This window comes from Penaeus monodon, chromosome 36 (assembly GCF_015228065.2).
Source record: "Penaeus monodon isolate SGIC_2016 chromosome 36, NSTDA_Pmon_1, whole genome shotgun sequence".
In the NCBI taxonomy this organism is placed as follows: domain Eukaryota; kingdom Metazoa; phylum Arthropoda; class Malacostraca; order Decapoda; family Penaeidae; genus Penaeus; species Penaeus monodon.
Window position 1 is genome coordinate 24,405,112 of NC_051421.1, and position 13,552 is coordinate 24,418,663.

Below are 13,552 nucleotides of genomic sequence, written 5' to 3' on the forward strand. Positions count from 1 at the left end.
ATGGCTTCACATTACCATGTGCATGAAGCATCCATCCATCGTATATATCAACTGATATTTATTTTTTAGTTGTTTACATGTGTTTTATAGTCAGTACTGCCCTCTGGTTTATGCTTTTATAGTATAGCAAATGCTACATTGAACATATCTATATCAAACAGTATTAAAATAAACCTAGAGAGTGAGAGTATTTGTGTGTGTATGCGTGTTATGTGAGCATGTATATATGTTCAAATACATACAATAACCGTTGATATATTTATAGTTAAATAGGTATTTAGAGTCAGAAGTAATGTGATTGCAACTAACAGTTCTTAGATAGACACTAAATGATAATCATATTTATTTCTGTGCGCGTTCTTTCCACATTTCTTTTATGATTTCTACCCAGGGGGTAGCTGATAGCTTCTATTGAATGTTTTGCCATCTGCATTGCATGAAGAGTTACATGCCTTTCGGAATTATGGGTGGATTGCTCATGGCCAAAGGGGCAACCAATCTGCATTAGGTGATCCAGATCCGGATCCTGGATGAAACAGCTGTAAAACTCCCGAGTGTTGAGGCGCTTGCTGTAAGGTTTAATAAATCCTTTGACTCGATGTCTGGGAGGAAATCATTCTAAGTTTGTCGGTGATAATGTGTCTAATCTTTAATTTTTTTATTATCTTTATGATCAAAACGTAAAATGACTATTTTTATTGTAGCTACTTGGGAAACAACTTTATCCATTCAAATGAGACTGATTTCAGCAAGATTGCTAGACGAGATCGCTACCGCTGCACTACACAGCATACTAATACATGTGCATATACTCCTCGCATGAGCCTTCCTCGCCAAGAAATTGTTCACCTTTGCGTTTTCCTGCATTATGAAAGCAAAATCAGAATTGGATGTTTCCCTGACATATTCTTGAAGTTAAAGCTTATTTACTAACTTCAATTCTTCCTCTTATTTCCTTGTATATGTTTATTTCTAAATGAACTAAAATTTTACATATGGCACATCATATGTACAGTCAGAAAAAAACTATCGTTACCCTTTACACCTTTACTTGTGGAATAGAAAGGCAAGCCAGTTAGCACCGCAATCACACGAATATAGGGTTTGCGAAACAGTAATATCATTATGTATGTGCTGGAGTCCTTCAGAATTAATAAAACATAAATTTTATCCGTATGCAAAGTAAAAAAAAGTAATAGAATAATATCGAGTGGTAACACGTGCACAGTCAAAAAAAAAAAAAAAAAAAAAAAAAAGAAAGAAAGAAAGAAAGAAAGCTCCAGAAGTGATAGATATGTTCAAAAGTTCAAAAAAACAATGTTGTATAAAGACTATCAATCTGTAAATGTCTACACATATTTATACCCTATTTTGAATATGAAAAAATAGGGGCTGTATCAAAGTATAAATCTTTCCTGCAGTCTATTTTCTATGATTTCATGCCTATCCCTCCTGGGAAAGGAGAGACAAGTCGAATTTAGTTTTCAGCCACATTGTTTATGTATGGGAACCAATTCGTTTTTTTTCACAATGCCTATTCCAATATGTTGTTATTTTTACATATGGAAAAGGCAAAGTCTAGTATCTACCATTTCATCTTTTTCTAATTTATCTGTGCAACCCTCTCGGAGGATAATGAAAATCAACTGTTAGCATAAATTTCTTCATAATGACATATATTATTCTGTAATATTAGTGTGTTGATTAAAAGGAAAATACTACGCGCTCAGTTCCTCATTGACCACACGTAAAGGTAACGTTTTTTTTTCACTGTTCAACAACCTCAACCTATTCTGCTCTACTGAATGTGAGCATTATGTCATTATGTCAGACTTATGTCAGTCTAATAAATTAGAAAAATTATGAATGAGAATGCCCTACAGAATGTGATTTTTTCTTATGTCAGTATAATAAATTAGAAAATGAATGGATGACAATGAATATCTTCATAATACAAGAAATCACTGTGAAAGAAATTCTGTGATGTATTTGACCGGTTTAAATTGTATTGTGATGATATTCACTCTCATTCATACCTTTTCTACATTTGTCAACATCAGTACTTTTCATAATTATGATAATCTAGTACTAACACTAACACAAAATTCATAATGCTACTAACATTGATTATGTTACACAGAAATATTGTAGTTTTACCTCAGAAAAGTCTGCTACAGAGATTCATATCCAGTAGGTTATCACTCTCTGATGCTAATGACAATATTTTGTTCTTTAGACAGACGTGCAGAGGGTTGCTTGGAGTTGGCTTCTAGGTCGACCTCGATGCCCGCTGGAGGAGAGAAAGTGAAGTTCTGCAGAAGGGCTGCCGAGAAGATGTACAGTTCCATCCTTGAAAGAGCCTCTCCAAGACAGCTCCTTCGTCCTGCGTTAGAAAATTTCTGATTATTATCGCCTTTTGCGTTTCATTAACAGTTATCATGATTATAGTCACCATGGGATATGAACTTGACTAAAATAACGATGCCGGAGGATTTGGCTTACCTGAACCAAAGGGTATGAGTCCCTCCTTTGGCGTTTTGACTTTCCCTTCTTGGTCGAGGAACCGCTCGGGTCGGAACTCTTGTGGTTCTTCCCAGTAGCGTGAGTCATGTGGCATATTCCCGAGCACCCGAACACCCACGACCCTGAGGTACAGTGCATTTGGTAATGGATTTATTTATGGCATTCTGGAGCATTAAAAAAACAAACAAACATTCTCAGCCCCAGCACAATCAGACCTACAACGAAAGGACATGGTATGCTGGCCCATGCATTCACCACTGCAAGATTAAGCATTTAGGGAAGAACGTAGGGTAAGAAGGGTGAGGCAGATACTTGCCTTCGGAATGAAGTAGCCTGCCAGGTAAGTATCAGTTTGAGCTGCGCGTTGGACTCCGTTGTGAATCATGGACGACGCACGAAGAACCTCCTGGATCGTCGCTTCGAGTAATGGCAGCCTGGAAAGGGGATATTGCTCCAACATCAGTCAAGTCCTAAACATTATTTGAGACTATGGATGGTTCGCCGGCAAGACAGGTGAACTTACCGACTCTTGTGCTGGTATGAGGGCAAAGTGTCGCGCGGAACAACCTCGTCGATCTGCTGTTGGACGCGGCGCTGCACTTCGGGGAACCTGGCCATGTAGAGGATGATCCAGCGCAGGGTGTTGGCCGTCGTGTCAAAGCCCGCGGCGAACAAGTCGAAGATGATCCTCATCAGATCCAGCTCTGCCGGGAGTACATTTGGCCTTCTGTTACCATATTCACTGCTAATACATAGCCTATTTGTCATCGAAAGTGTTAAAGGAAAATAATGATAATAGACAAGAATTATATTAATAATATCTGGTATACGACTATAAAAAAGGATCTTTGTGTTAACTGCAACATTTTTCTGTGATTTGAAGTGCCTTTCTATGTTTTATTTATCGAAACTTACGCTTATCTATTAAATAAGCAGAAATACAAAACGAAAAACTCACCACCGAAGTACTCAGCAATTTCGCTCTTTTCGTCTATGGCTATCAAATATTCATCGATGACGTCACGCGGGTTGGCCGGGTCGAGGGTGGCTCTGTGAGAATCTATCGTGTCCTGAGGGAAGCCGGGCACGTTTCCAGTAACGTATGCGTTACGTAAGATTAGCACATACATATATTCATATACATGCGTATAAACACTATCTATTAGTATGGAAACACACACACACACATACATTCGAGCGCCCTCAATAAAATATACGTGTTATTTACCAGATGGTAACATTCACTCTCGGAATATTGAGTTTTTACAGAAAAAGAAGAAGAAGAGAATGAAAAAAAGAAAGTCGTATCACATAATACCGTCCGTTTACCTTCAATAAAGTCACTATGCTGTTTTTGATCTTCTTCATGATGCCTGTCAGTAATTTTTCCTTCACGAATTCTGGCAGCAGTTTCCTCAGCCAAGGGATGAACTCAATCAACAAAGCCTTTGAGGACGAGTCGATGGACCTTAAGATGGTGATGGGTTCGAGCACCTCCTTGTCGTGGAGATCGTAGCGCTTGTCTGTGTAATGATGATAACAATGAAACAACTACAATTGAAATGATGACGATGATAATGATAACAACAACTATAACTGCGATGATGATGATCACTAGCGATGCGACATACTTGCGACCATCTGCCAGATGATGTTCAAGACGGCAACATTGAGCGACTCCGGCGTGTGACAAGGCGTTCCTGCGTAGGATCTGAAGTCCTTGACCAGCGCTCTGGCCTCCACCAAGATGCTCTCCTCCAGGTAGGTCTTTCCCATCCCGAGATCGCGAAGGTTGCGCAGCAGGAACCTCCGAGCGTTCTGCCATCGCTTGCCGTTGCTCATTATGACACCTGCGTAATGCATGTTTCTGTAAGCTGTGTACTACCTGATGCAGTACGCGTGTGTGCGTCTCTCTCTCTACCTCTCTCTCATTCCCTCTGTCTGTGTGTGTGCGCAGTATTGCATATATTTTCACTAACACCAAAGGTGATACATTAACTGAACATTCCATATACAATACACAAAATGTCTACTTACCTGCCTCTTGTCCATCGGTTAGAAAATGTAACATTTCTAATTGGGGACGATCAGCAAACTCAGCCTTTGCCAACGCTTCCTTGATAAGTTTGTTGCTACAAAGGAATATAAACTTGTGCGGCCCTAGTTCCGCCCTGAAAAGTAGATTTTCATGTATATATATATGTGTGTGTGTGTGTGTGTGTGTGTGTGTGTGTGTGTGTGTGTGTGTGTGTGTGTGTGCGTGCGTGCGTGCGTGCGTGCGTGCGTGCGTGCGTGCGTGCGTGCGTGTGTGCTGCGTGCGTGTGTGTGTGTGTGCGTCGATGTGTTGTGCGCGTGTGCGGTTAGTGTGTGTCATTGTATGTATATATATATATATATATATATATATATATATATATATATATATATATATATATATATTTATGTATGGGTGTGTGTGTGTTGTGTGTGTGTGTGTGTGTGTGTGTGTGTACATAACACACACACACACACACACACACACACACACACACACACACACACACACACACACACACACACACATATATATATATATATATATATATATATATATATATATATATATATATAATATATATATGTAGCATATGGTACACGATTAGTTTTTCCCATGTTTTTTTTTTTATTCATTTATGCATATTTTCAGGTACTAAAGTTCCATAGGACGACTTCATCGGAAGTACTCTTATGAAGTCACAACCACACTAATAACTTATGTGTTCATTGCGACAAATGTAGAAAAGGGTATGAATGAAAATATATCTCTTGCATTGTGAAAATATTCGTTCTCATTTATCTTTTTATACAACAGAACAAGTTTCATATATTGTTAATTTTCTCAGTGATCACGAAAGAGCCAGAGGTGGATATACAAAAGCTCAACGCATATTAAGAAGACGCACCACTATGTGTAAAAGGGGAAAGGGAAGTTAAAGGGTGAACAATTCGCACTCTTTCCTACTAGTATCTCTGAAAAGTTGCTTCACAGGACTTCAGAACTTGCAGTCTATTGAACGAGAATTCAGGTCAGCAAACTTACATGATTTTCACATGGCACCTTATTCATTGTTTAGATATTCATAATTCTCCCGGCATTTTAGAGAACGCTTGGTCAAAAGAATCTAGTTTGAAAAGTGGAGAGAAAAGAAACTTACTTAAATATATCACCATATATTTTGTGCATCTTCTGCACATGGCCGACATTGAAGACAGGCCTGGAGCCAAGGTATGGTATGACCATCGGGCCTGAAATGTGTTTTGTAATTATTTTTCAGTAAAGAAAAATGTTATTGTTTGATGCATTGTCACATCCATGCTCAAAGCCTGAACTAAACAGCCTTACCTGGTGGCATTCCCCGAGGTCTGGAAATCCAATAAGTGAAGCAGAATCGCTCCCACCGCGAATAGCAGGACCTCTACAATCATTGTGGCGATTTGCAATGCCTGCAATACAAGGTTATCAAATATATATGTATGCATAAACATATGTTTGATTAAACTAATCTATACACACAAACACACACGCACAAACGTCGTATTATGCATGTCTCGGGTTTAAGTCAAAGCTGGTTTCATACTTAAATGGAGGTAGGGGACATGTTCGTTGAGAGAACATGTATGCTAAGCCGCAGGATGAGGCTGTAGGGTGGCCAGTTCCTTTGCGGCCGGACTTTGACTCCAGCATGCCAGTACTCACTCAAAGCTGAAAGGGCAGCCTGGACTCGGCGATACCAAAACCAGCACTCTACCACAGTTTATGAAAGTCTGCATCTATATATCTATTACGCTGTCTATGGTAAGCCTTAAAGCAGTGGTTCCCATTTTTTACCAGGCTGGCGTGTAGTGAACACGCCTTTCGTTGGCCGCCTTCTAGATGCCATGACCAACCTTTTAAGTAATAGTAATGCGGGGAAAATCTCGGAAAGCCAGAGTTCTAGATTGACTTTCAATAAAGATGATGCTAATGACACAAGTAGAGTAACGCCTGTCGGAAAAGCGCCTTCGCAAATTAAAGTAAAGACAGACAAAGACGCGATCCCGTACTTCGACGTAAAAGAGAGTAAAGATAACTTGTCCCGAAGTAAAGATTTAGAAACGTGGCTCAGGCGCATAGAACTCGTAACTCCAGACGATGCAGACGAGGCAAGGATAAGACTCGTGTGCACCTATTGCAAAGGAACCGCAGATCTTATGATAAATTCTCCTGAATTTGAAACGATAGAACACTGGGCTCACTTTAAGTCATTATTAAGACAAATTTAAAGGCACGGCGAACAGCAGCGATTTCTTCTGTAATTTACAACGAAAAACGATGAGACCTGGACAGACACCGCAAGATTTCTTGTTAGAAATAGAAAGAATAGTATACATGGGTTTGAGAGAATATTCCATAGAAATAGGCGATCCGGTAGCGTTAATTAGAAGGATTTTTATGAGCGGCTTACCTGCAGATATCGCAGATATTTTAATACCGTGTGAAGAATTGCCCCTCTATGAGATAGTAACTAAAGCAAACAAATTATTCTCGTCGCGAACACCGCGAGACCCTCAGCGTAACCCTCGTGAACCACTGCCTGTCGCTGCGACACACGCCCCTGATCCCGTCGCTACGCCCGTCGCGCCCTACTGTTTTTACCATAGGTCACGAGGTCACTCAATTGCAGAATGCAGAGAAAAACCGCAAGGCAATGTATGCTGGCATTGCCGCCGGCCAGACCACAGACAGTACGCGTGTCCCTTTCACGAAGGCTGGGAGGGCCAGGTCTCGGGTCCCCTTGGCAAATTCAGCAAAGAGGCACGCTCCTCAGGATTACAGTGATGTCGACAGTAACTATAAGTTGAGGCAGAAAGTTAATTTAACGGGCAGACCAACCGTTATGAGCAATGTAGGAGGAAAAAAAGTTGTAGGTTTCATCGACACGGGAAGTGCGGTCTCCCTTATTAACAGCTCGTCCCTAAACTTGTTTGAGTTTGTCTCACGCGCACGTAAAGCAAGGTCGCTTGTAGGTGTAACGGGCACTTTACTAGAAACGATAGAAGAAAGAGACGTGGAGGACAAAATATCCCCATCCTTAAAAGTAATCCACAGATTCACAATAACTAGTGTGTGTCCATTTCCAGGAGACGTCTTACTAGGTATCGACTTTTTACGATGATTCAAGTTTTCACTCGATCACAAGCCCTTTCCTAGTAAATGTGGATTACGTATAAATGAGGAGTACCTCCCTGTGACGTTTACAGACAAACCCTCGCTCGGTATAGCCCTAGCCTTAGTAAAGTCCCCTGTACATACGGTGGATCTTAAAAGTTTGTTCAGACCCTCACCTGTGTCATACGTTCGTATAAAACGCGCGACGGTTATACCTTCCCAAACCGGTAAGTTCGTGCCGGTAACGATAAGTCGAATATCGCACTCGGACTGCGATATAATTGTGCACGGTTGTCTCAGCGAGATGGTTATCCCAAGAGCGATTGTCAAATCTAGTCATGGTAACGAGCATATCTGGATCGTAAATCTAGCTAATAAAGACCTAAAAATACGTGCGGGTTATGTTTTAACCAGCGTTGAGTTAGCAACGAGCGTGTCGTGCAATCAAGTATGCGCAGCGGAAGTAAGCGCCAAACAAAGCCAAACAGATCTTTTATCAGAGTTAGCTCTCAATCATCTGCATCAAGAGAGATTAAGATCGGTACTTATGTCTCACAAGAGACTCTTTGACGGAGAAAAAGGTGACATAGGCGTCGTACCGAGTATATACCATCACATCCCTACTGGTGATACCACGCCCATCATAACCAGGCAGTGGAGATTACCACAAATGGCAAAGCAGCAAATTAAAGAAGAGTGCCAGAAAATGCTAAATAGTGGGGTGATAGAGCCATCCACTTCACCTTGGATGTCTCCTATAGTCCTAGTCCGAAAGAAAGACCATAGTTTTAGATTCTGTATAGATTTTAGGAATTTGAACGCGCACACGACGGCCGACTCTTATCCTCTTCCTCGAATGGAAGAGATGATCGACGAGCTCGGGCAGAACATTTTCTTTTCCATCCTAGATGCTCGTTCCGCGTATTGGTCAATTGAGTTAAACCCCGACGACAGGCCAAAGACCGCGTTTTCAGACGGCACTAATTTGTGGCAATTCCGGCGTATGCCATACGGCCTGAAAACGGCTGGCGCTATGTACCAGAGAATGATAAACTTCGTTTTATCACCTGTATTAGGCAGACATACCATGGCGTATCTGGACGACGTGGTTATTTATTAAAAAAACTTTGATGACCACATACGACATTTAGAAGAGACTCTGCATTTAATTGAGCAAGCAGGATTTAAGCTCAACCTAAATAAATGTCAATTTGGCGTACAAGAATTAAAATTGCTAGGATTTGTTGTGTCGCCAAACGGCGTGACTCCAGACCCCGATAAAACAGCTTCCATAGCTAGTATGGAAGTCAGGAGGTTTTTGGGTACAAGTGGTTTCTTCCGGCGCCACATTGCAAATTACGCCACTATCGCCGCGCCGTTAACGTCTCTAACCTGTAAAGATAAGAAATTTCAGTGGGGTGAGGAGGAAAGGAAAGCTTTCGGGGATTTGAAAAGTGCATTAGTTTCCTCTCCGGTCCTTCGGAGACCAAACTTTAATCTCCCATTCGAAATTCATACAGACGCGTCTAATGTTGCAATAGGCACGTGCCTAATGCAACGTTGCGAAGGAAAACCGTACGCCGTAGCCTATTACAGTAGGAAGTTGAAGGGCGCCGAAGTCCGATACTGCGCCACCGACGCCGAGGCGCTTGCTGTCGTGGAAGGAATACGTGCTTTCGACGCGTACGTTTACGGTACCTTTGAGGTATTTACAGATCACGGCCCTCTTACCTTTATTTTCAAACGTCCCACTAAGTCCGCGAAGATGTCTCGGTGGAGTCATGAAATAGCTTCTTACGATTGTAAAATAACTTACAAACCAGGTGCCTCCCACCATGTACCGGATCTGTTATCACGAGCCGTAGCCGCGATAGATTTGTCATCGATAGATCCCGACCAGTTTAGAACAATGCAGATGGATGATCCATTATGCCGCGAGGTAATAGAATTTGTTGAAGGGAAGGCCTTGCCACGTGTAAAGATCCCTGCATCGTTAGACAAATTCGAGGTAAACAACGGCGTATTATACCACGTGCGAGAATTACCATCTGGCTTAGTGAGTCAACTCATACTGCCACCTAAAGTTCGCCCTGCAGCAATGAAAATATTGCATAATAGCAGTACAGCCGGTCATCCAGGGATATTTAGAACGTATAAGAGACTAGTAGATTTTTATTGGTTCCCTAATGCTTTGCAATACTGCAGAAAGTACGTTCAGTCCTGCCCAACGTGTCAAAAGCGGAAGACGATCCTACGCGGGCGTGCTCCTCTGGCAGCCAATCCGCTCGCGACGGAGCCATTCGAACGAGTTTCGGTTGATCTGATTGACCTGCTGGTTGCAAGTAATGGCGACAGGTACGTACTAACTATCATAGATGAGTTAACGCGGTTCATACAGTTGGTGCCCATGCCAAGTAAGGATGCGCACACAGTCGCAGACGCCTTAATTTCACACTATATAACGCTTTTCGGGCCCCCCGTCACATTGTTATCAGATAATGGGAGCGAATTTACAGGCGAGTACTTCAGAGAAATCTGTGAATTGCTCGGAACGAAAACGCGATATACCACCCCATACAACCCAGCTTCTAATGGACTAGTCGAGCGATGCAACCGCGTAATCAAAGACTGTTTAGCAGCATTATGCGAAGACACGCCTCGTACTTGGAATACCCGACTAGAATACGTGTGATTAGCCCTCAACACCGCTTTCCATAGATCTGTGAATAACCAGCCTCTGTATCTCTTAACGGGACGCGAGTGCACCTTTCCCGTCGGTCTCACAAACCACCACACGAGAGTTGGCGAGATCGGGAAGCGTCAGTTAGACTTGTTAGCTGCTCGCGACGCCGCGGTCACGGGAACGCAGAAGGTTAGAGAAGAAAATATGGAGGGAGTTGATAGAAGGACGAAGGCTATTCCAGAACTCAGGGAGGGATCTTTGGTTTTGCGTAAAAGACCTCCAGGTCAGGGTAGTGCAGGCTTGTCATCTAGATGGATCGGTCCCTATAGAATTATAAAGAAAGTTGGGCCAGTAGCATATATCGTGAAAGACATTAAGAAGTATACGGAGCATAGAGTTCATAGAAATCAAATCGTACCATTTAAGATAGATAATGAATTAAGAGTAATTATGCCCGAAGGCGTTGTTCAACCCGGAAAAACAATGGTTGATTCAGCTGATATTGATCCAGATGATCCAATGAATATTATGTTGTTAGGTTTAGTAAGATCCTCAAATGCTTCGTTCTAATTCAGCTAGTTGAATTATATAAAGCTGCACACGATGTAAATTGTTTGCAAGATTGCAATTATGTCAATGTAGGTGTATTTGTCTTGTATATATTGTATTAGTATGTTTATTTGTCTTGTATATATTGTATTAGTATTTGTGTATTTCCATGTGTATTTGTGCATTTCCATTACTAATTGTGCATTACTAAAATGTGTTAATGTCTGGCATGCTCATTTTTTTTTTTGTAAAGCTTACTGTGAACATTAACTTGCTTGTCTGATGTTTTAGTGTCAATTCTGCTTAATCGTGTATAAACGTAACAAGCTAGCTTAAACTCTCGCATGTCAGGAGCATGGCCCTTTTCACGGAATTGTAGCACATATGGGAACATGTACTGAGCCTGATCTTTATCCCCAGCATGAGCCTGCACAGATGTCGTCTGTTCCTGTCGTCAGTGTTGTCCAAGCCGTACACCCGAGTCCTTGTGGGGGAAGCGTATGCCGTTGCACGTCGTCGTGCGCCTGTTTCACCTGAGCCTAGTTAACGGGCTTGTCTGTTCTCGCCTCGCCCTGCAGCATCCTGTCCCTTCGACGCCAGTGGAAGACCGCCAGAGCAGCCCCATCATGGCTGGGCCGTTTGACCTGGCTAGGGCACGGGCGCATGTTACGTATTTACGTCAGTCCCAGGATTGTTGCGGCTTGCCGGGGCGGCGCGCCGTCTGGGAGGGGGCGGTTGTAGTGAACACGCCTTTCGTTGGCCCCACGTGACCTCTCTCTGCCCAGGTCATCCCCCACAGGACTTCGGACACGGATACGCACGGCTTTGGACATCACAATGACTTCCGACTTCGTCAGTTCGGACGACGTCTCCGAACCGCTGCAGTAGCGGTCCCGTCACTAACCTCTTGTTACGTGGCGGCATAGGCTCACAAACGGCCTATGTTCCCGCCGCCAGGTCACGGAGGTTACACCAGAGAGCCGGCCAGGGCGGTGGAGAGACGCTACCTTGTCGCTGCAGAGACGCTACCTTGTCGCTGCAGAGACGTAACCTTGACGCTGCAGGAGACGTGTTTGGTCGATGGGGACTTTCGTACCACCAGAAATCAGGTCATGTATTCCCGTGCGATACCGAATTCCGTGTGCCCTGATTATAAGCGAGTGCTAGCCGATAGTGCAGAAACTTCCACTTAGTTGAATACATAACGAACATTCAGAGTGTCGTGTTCATTTACAAACATTAGTGTAGTGTTACTTTCCGTTTATGTGCGTATTTATATATTTGTGTTCGTCCGTATATTTATTACTACATTGTCTGTATTTGTTTATATATGTTTGTGCATGTGTCCATAATTCGTCTGTTGTGCATGTGTGTCCGTAAATTCGTTTGTGTAATTTAGTTTTGTAATGTCTTTGAGCACGAATAATACACTTAGATCCTTTTCAACAATGAGTTTTTTCACCTTAAAATCTAAAATGATTACACTAAAATATCACTGAAAAGATTGAACCTGAAAAAAAATGAACAATAAATAAACAAACGATCTATCGCTATAAATACTGAACCAAGCCTCCAGGATCGGTCAGAATCGCCATAAGTAATTATAAAGAAAATCTAAGGGTCGGGACCCCTAGTCCCGTGGTGGCGGCTACCAATTTTTTTTTTGTTTCGCATAAATGTAACGTCAGAATTGCTACAGGCGCCCCTTTGGCTTCCAGGTGGATTCCTAGCCCCCTCCTCCCTACACACTGGCGAACACACCTTTTTATTTTGGTATGCTTCAAACTGAAAATAACATGATTAAACACAAAGGTGTAAATAAAACTTAATACAGTAAACCAATACATTTAGCAGTTTTAGCTGTCGGCCCTCTACCGAGCGGTAAATTTGGAAAAGGACTTCACCAACGTTTCCTCGGGACAAAACTGGATTCGTTCGCTTTCTATTACTTTGGTTCGGTTGATTCTGTGGTTCGTTTTCATCGGAAATGACTAGAATGTCTTTTCCATACATGAATGGCGCAACTCTTGATATCATATTTTCCTATTTGACTATTTTTATTGTTTTTTGTTTGCTTATTACTTCATTATTACTCGATTTGAAACTTGTTTATCACTCATCAATTTTTGCTTGCATTCGAGTTTGCCAAAAATAGCCGTGTGGCTGCGCAACCATGCCGAAAAAGTATAGGATTTGGAATGTACAAGGCTCAGCTTATTCTTTTTCCCTAGCTAGGGGATGTACCCTTGGACCCTTAGGCCTATTATTTTTTCTAGCCGGGGGCTGCGCCCTTGGACCCCATCCTTGCTTATTCTTTTCTTACCCTTGCTAAGAAATCAGGCTGTGGCTACGTTTACTGTGCTGCAATGTGATGTCTGTTGACTAGTTTTTCGGGAGTTTCGGTCGTGTGAAATTCTCGAACTCTGCTGTAATCACGGTACCGATTAAGTCACTATGTTTTCTAGTACAGGAGGCTGTGCCTCCTGTGACCCCCCCTCCTGAGGGCAGCCCCCCAACCCCCGCACAGGAAATCCTCCACCTATTCACGGCAGGAGAGCGTCGGATAGTCTCAGCATCGGGCGCGCTCCCGGTCGTACCACGAGAATTCA

At 42.5% G+C, this 13,552-nt stretch overlaps 1 pseudogene; it reads right to left on the reverse strand.

Moving 5' to 3' along the window:
- Nucleotides 1-1,832: 1,832 nt before the first annotated feature.
- On the reverse strand, nt 1,833-6,270 carry LOC119595890 (annotated as a pseudogene).
- Between the last annotated feature and the right edge of the window lie 7,282 nt (nt 6,271-13,552).